This window comes from Artibeus jamaicensis, unplaced genomic scaffold (genome assembly GCF_021234435.1).
Source record: "Artibeus jamaicensis isolate MK-2021 breed Jamaican fruit bat unplaced genomic scaffold, CSHL_Jam_final scaffold_537, whole genome shotgun sequence".
Lineage (NCBI taxonomy): Eukaryota > Metazoa > Chordata > Mammalia > Chiroptera > Phyllostomidae > Artibeus > Artibeus jamaicensis.
Genome location: NW_026522047.1, coordinates 11,493,557 through 11,507,460, shown reverse-complemented (window position 1 = coordinate 11,507,460; position 13,904 = coordinate 11,493,557). Strand labels below are relative to the sequence as shown.

General features: G+C 35.2%; 1 long non-coding RNA gene across 1 annotated transcript; it reads right to left on the bottom strand.

Moving 5' to 3' along the window:
* Positions 1 to 12,845: 12,845 nt before the first annotated feature.
* LOC128626398 (uncharacterized) lies at positions 12,846 to 13,127 on the bottom strand. The gene is made up of 2 exons (XR_008390341.1): positions 13,043 to 13,127; positions 12,846 to 12,999 (listed from the first exon to the last, which is right to left on the bottom strand). It is a non-coding gene; the product is annotated as an uncharacterized LOC128626398 (long non-coding RNA).
* Positions 13,128 to 13,904: the final 777 nt, after the last annotated feature.

The window sequence follows — 13,904 nt, the reverse complement described above, 5'->3', positions numbered from 1 at the left end:
TTGTTACACTATTAAAGATACTAAAACAAAGATGGGCTTTTGTATTTTTTAAAGAGTGATTGCATGATAATGAAGAAAACTAGGAATGTGAAATTGTGTTATAATTTTATATCTGCCCTGAGCACAAAAAGACAGTTTTAATTTCTATCATGAATAATTAAGCTTCACCAAGAAGCTGTTTATTGATGTCCAAATTTAGGGGTATTCGTGTTCTTAATTATATATTCTTTCAGCTCCAACCTTCTGGAATAAAGCTGTAGAATGGGTGCAAGAGGAACTTCAATTCTAGAGAACCTTTAGAGTTAAGAGAATTGTAACGAGTAGCGACTTTAAATATGGAAGAGCTGTCTATGAGATCTAGTTCTATGACGTGTCTTGCCTCGGCCTCCATCACAGTGCTGACTCCTTCCTTGCTTCAATCTCAGGAACACCCACACTTCCGCCTACATGCCAATGACAGAAGCCCATTGCAGGGTCAAGTTGTCAAGTCAGATAACAATGTTGGAGGAAAGAATTTACCTGATGCAAAAGGTTCCTCATTGAACAACAGTCTAGTCTACCTTCCAACAGCACATGGGGTTTGGAACTTCCTTTTTAACAACGTGAGGGCTGTGCTTTCAATGGATATGCTTTATTTTGTGTCTCCCAGATGACTGGCATTTCACGAAGCACTCTTATATTAGCTTATTTATTCCCAAGACCTATTCAGGCAGGTTAGAGATATCGGTTTATTTACTTTCAGGGAGAAACATGTTGCCTACTTGTTGTATTTTGATTGGTGCTGTTTCCTTATTCCTAAAGAATATATATATTCATATTTTTCATAAAGAAATATATATACATATTTTTAAAGAAAATTTTTACTTGTAGGCTAATACCTACATTCATTTTAATGATCACAAGTTTAAATAATTACAAATAGGGTTTTAGGGAAAGTCTTGTTCTAACAAAAATGTATAATTTTATTTCTACTACGAAAACCTGTCATTGTGAGAATGAACAAAAACTTGCTCCTGAAGGGCAAAGGTCACCACAGTCAGTGGTGACTGACTCACTTCGGCATTTACTTCTCCCAAACTAGCTCTTTGACCTTCTGTGAGGCAACATTCTCAATGGTTGCTTTCATTTATTTATCTCATTGTGGTAAACAAAAACAATTATTTTCAAAGATTTTATATGATCACTGTGAAGAAAGATAAAAACCAAAAAGATGGAAAGTTCTTAGCACAGTGTCTGACTCTGGTACAAACAATGCTCATGGCTTGCACGGCCATGGTCATTATAATGAGAACAATTAGAGTTAGTACTTACCTGTCTCTTAATTCTTGTTAGGTACTCTGCTAGGAAGAAACTTACTCAGTTTGTTTCATTTCTCTACCTCTGCACCTTCACCTCTCCCAACCTGGGGCAATAAAAGTCCTCGGGTAGGCAATAATTTTAGCACCTTGTTACAAGCAAACAGGTACAACATAGTTGATTAGCAGTGTTTACATAGCTATTTAATAGAGGAAATGACTTCTCTGACAGCCCTCATTAACATTTCTCCAGGGCCAGGTGTGTGAATATTTAACTCAGGAACACCCACTGGTGCTCTTGCATATATATCAGTAATTAGCCAAGGAGCACGTACTCACTTAGCCTACAAGGGGAAGTCATCTCAACATACTTCTAGGAGGCCACTACCAATTAATCAGTTTGTTTCCAATCGGACGTACATTTATCAATCTAGCTCTAAAAATATAATTCTGTTAATAAAGACCATCCGTTGTGGACTCTGCATTTGGTTGGCTTCCAGGTGAGATTTATAATGAAATCGCACACAGAGAGGTAAAAGAGAGAACAATTTGGTCATGAGTAAGGGCCACAGGATCAGTCCTCCTCATATTCTAAAAAAACTGTCCATACTATTATACAAAATTAGTCTGGAAAGTTTGAAGCTATAGTAGCAAAGATATCAAGGATACCATTAAATTCAATATTGACATCTCTATTTTCTTTGTTTAATTTCATTTTCTAAAAATAATATGGTGCACTTATTATGAAAACATATGTAATGGTATAAGGTTGATATTTGGATTAGAGTAACAAATCTGTGAAGAGATTGACGTTCAGCCATTTCCATAACATTATAGTGTATAATCTGCTGTCTTTATTACATCAGTGAAGGAATTTGTTTATATATTGGTTAGGGCTGCTCTCACCCTACATAGGAAGAATTGGGAAGCTGGAATAGAATCTGTCTGGCCTGAAAACCAAAAGTATATACTATCCAGCCTTTTAAAGAAAAAGTTTGCTGATCTCTGTTCTATCCTGCAACTCTGAAATTGCTTTTGTACTTCATTTTTTCCCTACCTACCAATTTTTATGTCATATCAGAGAGGGCTTTGGATTTCTATCATATTGTCCAATTGCAAAACATAAGAGAGCTTATCTTTCATAATGTCGACCCAGGAAGGGAAGCTTTGAAACACTACGTCACTGTGGCTGTTTCACTAGCCTCTCGAGTTTCACTGTCCTTGGATGGCAGCCCTGTGAATGCTCTGATGAAGTCCCCGCATAAAGAACTTGCTTCTACAACCACAGCTGACACAGCATTCATGCTATATAAGCAGGGTCCAACACAGCACAGAAGCCAAGTTTATCCTCTTTCCAGATTGCTCCTAGATGACTGAATTCAGCGTGGTTATTAAAGAGGTCCTCCTCTATCGGGTAATCTTTGCTCAGAGCTTCTCAGAGAATTGGACGAGTGTTTCTCAGAATCTGACTGTGGTCTGAGCCTCTGTCCCTCAGCACTTGCTGGCCGTGCAAGATTTTCTGCAAGTTCTCTCTGCTTCACCCTGCTTCCTTCTCCCTTTGCCTACTAAAGCCCTTTCTTCCAACAAATATTGCACAGGCCTGATTTCGTCTTGGCATCTAATGTTTTTAGAGGATCCAAACTTAAACAACTGTTCTGATCTTGTTTCCATTCACTATATGTTACCATTTCACTGAAAACAAACAAACAAATGAAAACAAAAGGAAAGTTATAAATACTGTCAAAATAAAGCTTATCTGAAGAGTGACCATTTCTGAAAATTATCTCTTGGGCCATAGCTTGGAAAATCTGTTGGCAGATAATTTCCAATAGTCTCTTGTGTCTCCATACATCTCATAAGCAGAGATTCTGCTCTGCTACCTGTTTCTGAACTGCATGCTCAAGGCTGAGAATAAGAATACTTTTTCCATGTGGGGCAGACAGTAGATTTCAGGACAGTGAGTTTCTGGGAGGCAAAACTTTGACTGGTTTCCTAGTAGATCCTTTAAAAGACTGGAGATTCCAAGTTCATATTTCTCAGTTGTGCTACCAACCAATGACATGGGTAGCACCCATCTGGGTGGCCCCATACAGCCCCATGGCACATAAGGAACAAGAGGGAAATAATGAAAACATGCACTCATGCCATCTGCTGTACGAGGAGTAACCAAGACTTTGTCTCTGACCCGAGTTTCTTATTCCACAGCCATGCAACTCTCACAGACTAACTCATTAACGTGACAAAAAATTCAGACCTTTCCAAGTTCTTAAAAAAATGATCAAGGAATTTAGTATAAAGAAAAAGAAGCACCATTTTGCAAAATTATTGCATGTAAAATAAATATCAAACCTCCATTCCCCAAGTAAAAGTTTTGCTGTCCTAGTTCTATGATATGGTAAATATTTGCTCCTTGCAAATTACATTTTTTAAAAAGTTATTTTTATTGAATTTACTAGGATGGTATTGATTAATAAAATTGCACAGGTTTCAGGCATACAATTCTATAACACATCATCTGTATACTGTCTTGTGTGTTCATCACTCCAAGTCAAGCCTCCTTCCATCACCATTTGTCTTCCCGCCGTATGATTTCACTTATATGCAGAATCTAATGAACAAAATGAGCTAGCAAATTATGCTTCAAAATTCAATAGACTTGTGAAAGCCATTTTTAGCTGTTACTTGAGAATTCAGGAAGGAAATAAAAAGCATTTGCCAGGAAACCCATAAAGACATCACTTAGTTGTGTTTTCGACATATTTTTATCAAGCACTGTGCCCACTGATTTAAGAAAATTGGTCACTTAAGTATTCTTATTCCTTCAAAATTCACACATAACTCAGTGAGGAAGCATGTTTGAGGTCTACACGATGGCTCCATCACTCATCAGAGAAATGAATGCAGGACTCAGCGCCTCATGTAGGAGTGTCCTCGATTACCCTTTAGCAGCCCAGCTATCTATATGTTCAACTCATGTTCAGCCATGATGATTACTTTATGCTAATACGGTGATATTATGTAGCTTTTACTGAGACAGGGAAAAGTGAAACGTGCCTGGAGAGGGCTCTGTGGCTGTGGAGGCTGTCTGTGGTCCCTGGGGGATGTGACTGTCAGACAATTGAATCACCATTAGGATAATTTGTGTATTTGGCAGCTGCATTAGTGGAATTATAGTCATTGCTCACAGCTTATCAGTGCAGCATTTTTGACTTGGTAGAATTCGTTTTTATAAGTGCAACTCACCATGGGAATGAAATCAAGAGAAGTAAATACTTTTTTTTCCTATTCAGTCAGGTAAAAAAAACTAATAGATGAGCAGTGACTATATTAAGCCTAAAGGGGCATTTGCTGAAATTAACTTGCAACTTAACTTGCAACTTTCCTGGATGTAAACTTAGATAATTAAAACAAAATATATTCTTGTTTAGGAACCAATTAAACAAGTTCATTCTTCATTACTAGTTGTGAGTCAGTTAAGGGCATTCTTGTACATCAGTTGTAGTTACTACCTTCTCAGTTACTCTGTGGTTCTGCCATAATTTTTTACAAATGGCTTCCATTCTCTAGATTATATTTTGGAAGGAGTCATACCTTGAAAATTTGCAAAAGAAACACATATATTAGTATTCAGTGGTATTGTTTCTGTTTGTTTATTGAAATAAGCTAAATTTCAATTTAGCTTATTTCAATAGTCTAAAGTTTCATGTAAAAACTAATAGACATCTCATTTAAAATAAAGTTGGGAGTCTAGAAAGGGGAGTTCTCAAACCCAAAATGGATTACAGAAGCCAGCAACTTTCTTCTCTAAGAGAATTTCCTCTCCTTTGTTTCCTGGGACTTGGGCATGGTTCACCATTAGAACACATCTCAATTTGCAATTCTTTGCTATTCCCAGATAAATCTATTTTGCTAGAGAAATGACCAATGACCCACTGTTTATTTATGGTCAACACAGATTAATGATAATTCATCTCTAATAATTCAGTTGACCCAACAAAAATGGAGAACTGACCATTTGGGTGTGGCAAACCTGGTCTACCCTAGAGAATGACTTTGACCTTCATAATGTTTTGATTGTTTTTTAGACAAAACCTGAAGCACAAAGCCCTCTTGTTTCTCTCCAGTTTTGCTTCCTTTGTGTACTCGATCTGGGGAGTACACAGTATGTGGGAGCAGTCTTTCCAACTTCTCCCCAAGTTTATCCACTTATTCTCAGTAAGACTTATAGAAGACTTCTATAGAAGACTTCTTATAGAAGAAGTAAAAACTTCTATAAGTCTGTCCTTATAGAAACAGTTTAAAATATTAATGAAAATATTATTATTTTTTTCATGTATATTTAGATCTTATATTATTCCTATTATACTTTCTTACATTTATTTTCATTCTCCTATTCCTGTAAGAGTAGTGAGTCTTGGCAAGAGTCACAGAGCTGACTTATGTTCAAAAACTCTTGAACGTAAGTCAGGGAGAGGAGCTCTTCTTCACTGGGTTTTGCGATGATTTTTTTTGGGGGGGGGCATGAAACTATATATATGAATAACTGAAGTGAAAATCAACAAGTGGGACAATGTTAACTTAAAAGATTCTGCACAGCAAAAGAAATGACTAACAAAATAAAAGGGCAACCTACAGAATGAGAGAAAGTTTTTGCCAACTGTATTCAGTGTAAGGGCTTAATATCCAAAGATACATAGAGAAGTCATACAACTCAGTAACAAACAAACAAAACCAATTTGATTACCAAATGAGCAGAGGGACTAAATAGATGTTTTTTTCTAAAGAAAATACCCCAGTGGTCAAAAGGTTTATGCAAAGATGCTCAACATCACTGATCATCAGGAAAATGCAAATCAAACCCACGATGAGATACAGCCTTATACCCATTAGAATGGCAGTCATCAAGATGACAAAAGATAGCAGTGTTGGTGAAGATGTGGATAAAAAAAGAGCCTTGTACTTTGTCGGTGGGAATGTAAATTGATTTAGCAACTATGAAAAAATATGGAAGTTTCTCAAAAACTTACAAATAGATCTACCATATGATGTAGCAATTCCATTTCCAGATATGTACCCAATAAGATGAAAACAGGATATTGAAGACATAGATTTACTTCCACATTTATTTTAGCCATTAATCACAATAGCCAAGATACAGAAGCAACCTCAATGCCCATCAGTGGAAGAATGGATAAAGAAAATTTGATACATACTTGTAATTATATACATATGAATACATAGATACATGAGAGAGAGGGAGATAAATGATTATGAAGCCATGAGAAAGAAGCACATCCTATTTCTGACAACATAGATAGACCTTGAGTACATTATGCCAAGTGAAATAAGACAGTAAGAACAAGAATACAGTATGATATGTAAACTCTAGAAAGTCTAATTTGTAAAAACAGAGTCAGTTGGTGGTTAGCAGACAATGGGGATTGGGGAAAGGATAGATGTTCTTTAAATTTACATATGTGCCATGAAAGGTAAATAATAACTAGATAAATAAGATCTAATTCGCAGTATCATGAAAGCAGACAACGTTACTGTGCTATAATCATCAAACTTGCTAATGGACTAGAACTTAATTATCTAACCACTAAAAGGACATGATAAGTATGAATGTGCTAGAAATGCTCTTCATTGTTACAATAGCATATTACACATATAAATGCATGAAATTAACACATTTTATTGCAGACCTTAAATTTACATAATACTATATGTCAAATATATTTTTAAAAAAGAATACAGGGGATTCAACAGTGGAACTCATGAATATTAACACTCACACCTCAAACTTATTTTATGGAAAAGAAAATAATCACTTATTAGATTTTCTCCTTTAAAAATATGCAGTATTGCATATTAAAAGATGCTAAAAACTTTTATCCAAAATATAAAGATCACAACAAATCAACCTAAAACAAATTGAATATATATAGATTACGGTCAGACATTTACGAAACCTTGCTGTAAGAAATAATATTCTTTTCATTTTAAAAATATAAACATAAATAAAACATTAGAAAACTATTCAAAATATAACCCACAGATGATAGCCCTTACACCTTATTATAGGAATGGATTCGAAAGTATAGATATGAAATGATTCTGTGTCCCCAAACGGGGAAAGGGGTACATGCTTGAAGAAAACTGTACCCCACTCTCTTTTTTCAGGCCTTGTCATCTTCAGCACATTGTCATCTTGTCTCTTTAACTTCCTCTCCTCAATGCTACCAACATTTACAAAATCTCTGCTAACAGCATCATAATACCCAAATTATTGCATCCAGCAGAAGCTTACTAAAGTCAAGAGAAATTAAAGAGCATTTAATAAACAAGTAGATGAACACAGTTAACTCTGATTCAGTATTATATAATTTAATTAATATTAGCTTAGAAAATCCAACTGCAGCTTAAGCAGAGGCATTCAACCAGCAGGCATTACTTTAGTAGGAGTATCAATATTAAATTATAAATGATTTAAAAGTTAAACTGACCAAATCACTACAGGTTCCTAAATATTCCACTCAGACTATCTACATGCATTATTTTAAACCATTCATACTTGTTACCATTAAGAGTCTTCTATTTAAGAAGAGTGTTTTTTCATGAGATAGAATTAATCTTCTTGATAAATTCCTTTTCAGGTACTTGGACAATGCAATTTTTATTTCATCTAATCTTTTTTTATTATAACTGTTATGTGTAATGGATGAGGCTAGTCTCCTTTCTTTCCTTTTACTCTAAGTCCAGGTGGCTCTAGACACAATTTCTAGACACAAGTGAATGTGGAAGATATATTTCCCTATTTTATACTATATACTGAATTTTAATGCATGTACAAGAAATTTCACAAAATCGGTTAGCTACAGAATAAAATTTAGAGAGATTTAAAATAAAAAAATGTTTATAAATCCATGAGCTTGTCGAAATTCAGACTTCATTGATAAATATGCTGGTGTTTTTTGCTTGTAGGATGATTTTTTAATTTTGTCCTTTTAAGAACACTTTAATATCTGAGTATGTTCCAGTGACTTGACACTTTACTATTAATTCCCTTATTTGTCTGTGAGTGATTTAACTCTTTCTTCATCTGAACTGCGAACTCCTATTTGTTGAAACCAAAACCCTTAATTTTTAAATTATACCTATGGTTTCTAGGGTGCCCATTTATTAAATATTTGAGCCACACTCAGATTTATGATTGATCATAAACTTAGCCTCCCTGTACAGATAGACACATCTAAAAGCTAGTATTGAACAATGCATATCTTGCTTACCTACTCTGAACTAGATATTTTATGTTATCTATTTATTCTATTTATTCCTTATGTAGTACAGTGTTATTATGTCCATTCACACAACCGAGAAAGCAGTCTCAGAGCTTAAAGCATCTAACTTATGGCCATGCCACTCAAACCAGTGGACGTAGGATTTAATCATATTTCTGCCTGACACCACAGGTCAATAGCATACACTTTTTGCTATTAAAAATATACACACTTGTACTGTAAAATAGACTGTGGTGTTCATGAGAATGCACTAGCAGACTTCCAATGACGGGGAGTTTAACTGGTCTGGGTTCTAGTAGTTACATTCTGAACCCCACCAAAAAATCCTGCACCAAGACCAAGCGTCCTGGTCTGAGAATGAGCAAGTCTGGGATCCTAAGGTACATACATTCCTAAGAGACACAGGTCTCTTCTGGTTGCTAATCATCACTTGAACACTGCCCAGGACTGTCCTTGGGCCTTTCTTAGACTGCATAGTGACCTAGGATGCATTCACCCAACTTCCTCTCTCTCTTCTCCTCAACTAATATGACAGCTTTACCTTGCAGTCATATTAGTGACTCTTACATAGGTATTTTCTTTAGTAAAATCCTTGCACATTAAAAAAAAGTGGCCAGCCATTTCCATGACAACTTTAAAGTGCCAGTGGTCAAAGATATGCCAGGATAACCCTTACAAAGTAAAAAAGAGGTACTGCCTCTGGCATTCCCAGCAAAGAGAACAAAGAAGGAAGCACCATGTCTAGCAGGCCTTTTAGGTTCTGAACATAACATTTTCCACATCCAAGAATATTATTTTGGTCCACACACCTGGCTACTTTAAAGGCTATGAGTTTCATGTGGTCCTAAGGAAGAAAAATACCTTCAGCAGGTCTAGGTCATGTGCAATCAGCTTGGTTGTTTGGACCATTTGCTGCAGCATATTGTGTTGGAGGGGTCAGTAGAGGAAAAATGATGTAGTATGGAGTTTACAATAAGCTCCAATGGATGAATCATGGTGCATGCCCCTGGTGGAGAAAGGCGATGTCATATACCACAGAGTAGCACACACCACTTGAGAACCAGCTGTTGGCGTACTATGCACTTTGGTAAGCTCAGAACCTTTGATCACAAGACACCAGTAGACACGCATCTGGAACTTCCGGTGATGAAGTAGATTATGTCATACCCATCAGGTCATAAAATCTGATAGGCACCCTCAACAACAGTACTAACATTCATCCTTATCTACCACCCAGGGCGGCACGGGGATGGAATGTCTTCCACTTCCAACTGAGTAAGCAGCAAAGCCAGGACTGGGTGGGTAGGTAGGCCATTCAGGAAATGTGTGCAATCCAAAAACAGGCAACGGTTGCTTTATAGCAACATTTGGGGAGGTGGGGGTGAAAAGACAGAGAAGAGGGAGAACCTGCCTAATGGGAAGGTTTGTGAGCAATGCGTTTGGTCATGCACACGTGTGCAAGGAAAAATGGCCTAAGGTGAGGATATCCTCAGAGTTTTTGGCACAGGCCAAGAGCCCGGCCATCTGCTCAGAGAACTTCTAGGATTACAATGAAAACTTTAACAAAATTTTATCTGTCTATCCAGAGTTGCAAACTTGAATTTTTAATTTTTGCATATGTGACTCATTTTGCTTTCTTAGTAATGATTTAATCTTGCATATACATTTTGGAGATGCCAGAAATTTACTTGGCCTTAATGTGATTTTTTGGGCCACTACATCATTTGATATCTAAACAATTTGGCTAACCTTTAGGAAAAATAAGTATTATTCTTTCAGTCTGCTACTTCACTAAATACTGTATAACATAAAATATGAACAAACTCACCTTTTTTTAAAGGCAATTTTTAAAAAGGTAATTATATTTGTATGAAAATACTTAGAAGTTCCACTTCTAAGACATTGTTGTATCTGAGGATGAGAGATTGAATGTTAAGAATGTGAACATAGTCTAATAGTTTCCTCAAATATTGGGTGTAAGCTGTTATAATTTGGAAATATAAGCTGTATCTTACTACATTACAAGGGCAAAACAACTTTCTCAGGGTCATTTAATATTCTGAATTCTAGCATAATGAACACTACGTTACTCTGCTATTGAGTTTTTGGTCTCTTCAAGTCATCAACTGGGATAAAAAAATAAAGGCTTTATGAGAATTAAAATATATACACATATATATGAAAATGAATGGATAGATAGAGAGATGATAAAGAGATTTGGGAGGATTTTTTAGCCGGATTTTTGAAGTGATAAGGACTCCTGAAAGTTATAGATTCCACTATACAGCATAAATGTGTGGAGGAACCGTGTGCTTCCTGAGTACTTGCGCAAACGGAGCAGGATGATTTCAATGTGCAAAGCTTCATTTGAAGAGCCAGTTGCGGTGGTTATAATGACATGGTATTGCATGTTCCCGTCACTGATATATGAGAGACTATTGATGACCGTACATGCAATGTAGGCTTTGTCCTCAATTTAACAACACCCAGTTGTGCCTTTACTAAAATTAAAAATAGTGAAAAGAACCAATGAGTTTATATCTTAAAATAATGTATGTATCTGTCTGTGTATTGCAGTGTGTGCCCACCACCTAAAGTTAAATCTTCTTCCATCACCATATACTTGACCCTTCTCACCCTTTAAAAATAGTAAAATAGATGTAACACAAAAGAAAAGAAGAAATGGACAGAAGAGGAGGAAATAAGAAGAGAGAAGGAAGGGGAAATAAAGGATGCTAACTCGCCAAAATTGTGGAAATCCTTAGTTATTCCTAAAACAATTTTTAGGAATGGGCGCCCATAGGCTTCACTTACAATATCCAGTTGTTAACATGATTGAATTTCCTAAAGAAGACAATAATATAATCTCTGTTTTTTCTGTTTATATTTGGTGTAACCTAAAAAAAGTATGTCAGCCACTGAGTTCAATGTAAAATTAAAATTAAATCTTGAATTTTATCAAAATTACTTTGATGTATATCTTAAACACAATAAAATAATTTGTGGTAATAAAATATTTATTCAAATTTCACATACTTTAATATTAAAAATCCATGCCATCATAATGCTCTTAATATTATTTCTGCATTCTTATAAAATATCATTTGATTGATTAGTTAAGTATGTATATTTCATATTTAAGTTTCATGCCACTATATATAATGTGTTGATATAAAACATTTAGATTTTAGGCTCAGGAAGAAAAGCTGAGTGTGAAATTTGCCTCTGTCCATACAGAATAGGACATAAGCAAAAAAATATAAATTCTTGTGGCCTGGTTTTATTTGTTATAAAATATGAGATATAGTAATGCAAGTCAATCTGGTCATTGTAAAATTAAAAATGCTATCATCTGTGAAACAGCACAGTTCTTGATACAGAATTTTCAGTTTCTATTAACTATTACTATTGTAATAATAGTTAAAATATGAATCAGTCCTCTAAAATGTTTGAATTCTCATTGTTTTAGCAATAATTTACATCCTCTACCATGAAACATATTCAATAGCCTTTTATATACTTTAAGTATGTGCATTATGTGACAATGGAGTATGTTTTATAAAGTGTTGATGTTCACAAATGTGCTGAGAGTAATTATTCCAAAAATTATGGCATGGACAACATACACATGAGCTTCATACATTTTTTATGAAAAGTATTTTTATTGTCATTGCTTTGAAAATTTACTCATTGATGTTTCTTTCTGTACCACTAGAGGCCATCATACTCTTTCTTAAACAAATAAGTACAGATGCAAATGACAAACTTAATTTGAGAGGCAGTTGTAAATAGTGTAGGAGAATTTTGGATCCTTGCCTACTCCACTATTTGACATACTTGATTAGCTTGGTAACTACCACTGAAGGGAACCAGTAGCAACACTCACTCTTATTACAGCAAAGTCAAAGAAGTAAATAAATAAAAGTGAAAGTAGCATGAGAGTATTTCAAAATTAACCAGAGATTTTGTCAAGTAAATTAGTTTTGGTTAAATCTTTTGCAATGTGTCGAAGGATAAGATGTCAATCAAATTACTAAAATCCATTAAAATTCTGAAAGTATATTAATTTGGAATGTAAAGGGATAATAAAGTTTTGCCATTTATTTCTCTTAGAAACAATGCATGAGATATTTTTAAAGAAATACATAATAAAATCTGCTCCGGCCCGCGGAGCAATCAACTGGGGCTCGACCACCTACCTAGAACAAATGAGTTGGGGGGACAAGAAGAATGGCAGCAAGACAAAAGATTCTGATCAAGCTGCAAACTTTATTTTTCCGAACTGGGTATATATATAGGGGGGGAGGGAGAGGAAGGAGATTAGGTTGCTTGCTATTGGCTAGCTTGAGACAAAGAAGGGCCCGCTTATTGATTACTTGGGTGCAACTGGTACTCGTGGACACCTCATATGCCTGTAGCCGATTGGCTTGGGGAGTGCATGCACACCTCATGTACCTGTAGCCGATTGGCTCGTGGAGCGCACAGGTTCCTGTAATCAATGCAATGTTTTTAGCTAGAAGCCAGGTGTAAGGTTCCCAACAAAAATCATGCACATGTAAGGAGAAAATATAAGAATACTAAAATGATCCCCAAAGTATGCATGTGGTATGATCATAAAATTTCCATCTCATTTTAATTTTAAATTTAATGAGCCTAGTTTTTTAGTGGTGAGTACAATAGTCACTCAACCTCTTCTTCTGAGGTTAGAACACAAAATCAAAAGGTTATTGTTATGTGTCTTTATCATTAGGTGGTCTCTAATAGCGAATCTAAGAAGTACTTACATAAATAAATTATTGTTGTATGCAATATTTACTTGTATTATGAAGTTAATTCTTTCCAAAATACTAAGGAAAAATTACAACATTAAAGGCAATATAAATTTTATCAAAATATACATAAAATATGTTTTCAAAAATCAGGCATGAGAATTAAACCATAAAATAAATCTTATAATAATTGTACCTATCTTCTGAACATGATCTAAGATATTATTGTCAGTTCTTTATGCATTTTGGAAATTAAACCCTTGTGAGATATATGATTTCCAAATATTCTCTCCTATTCTGTAAGTCGCCTTTTCATTTTGTTAAAGGTTTCCTTTGATGTGCCAACACTTTTCAGTTAGTTGTGGTCCCACTTGTTTATTTTGCTTTTTGTTGACTTTTCCTTTGATTTTATATCTAAAAAATCATTACCTAGACTAATATCAAGAAGCTGACCCCCTATTCATCTTCTAGAAGTTTTATGGTTTCAGGACTTATGTTCGGTCCTATAATCCAATTTGAGTTAATTTTGTGCATGGTGT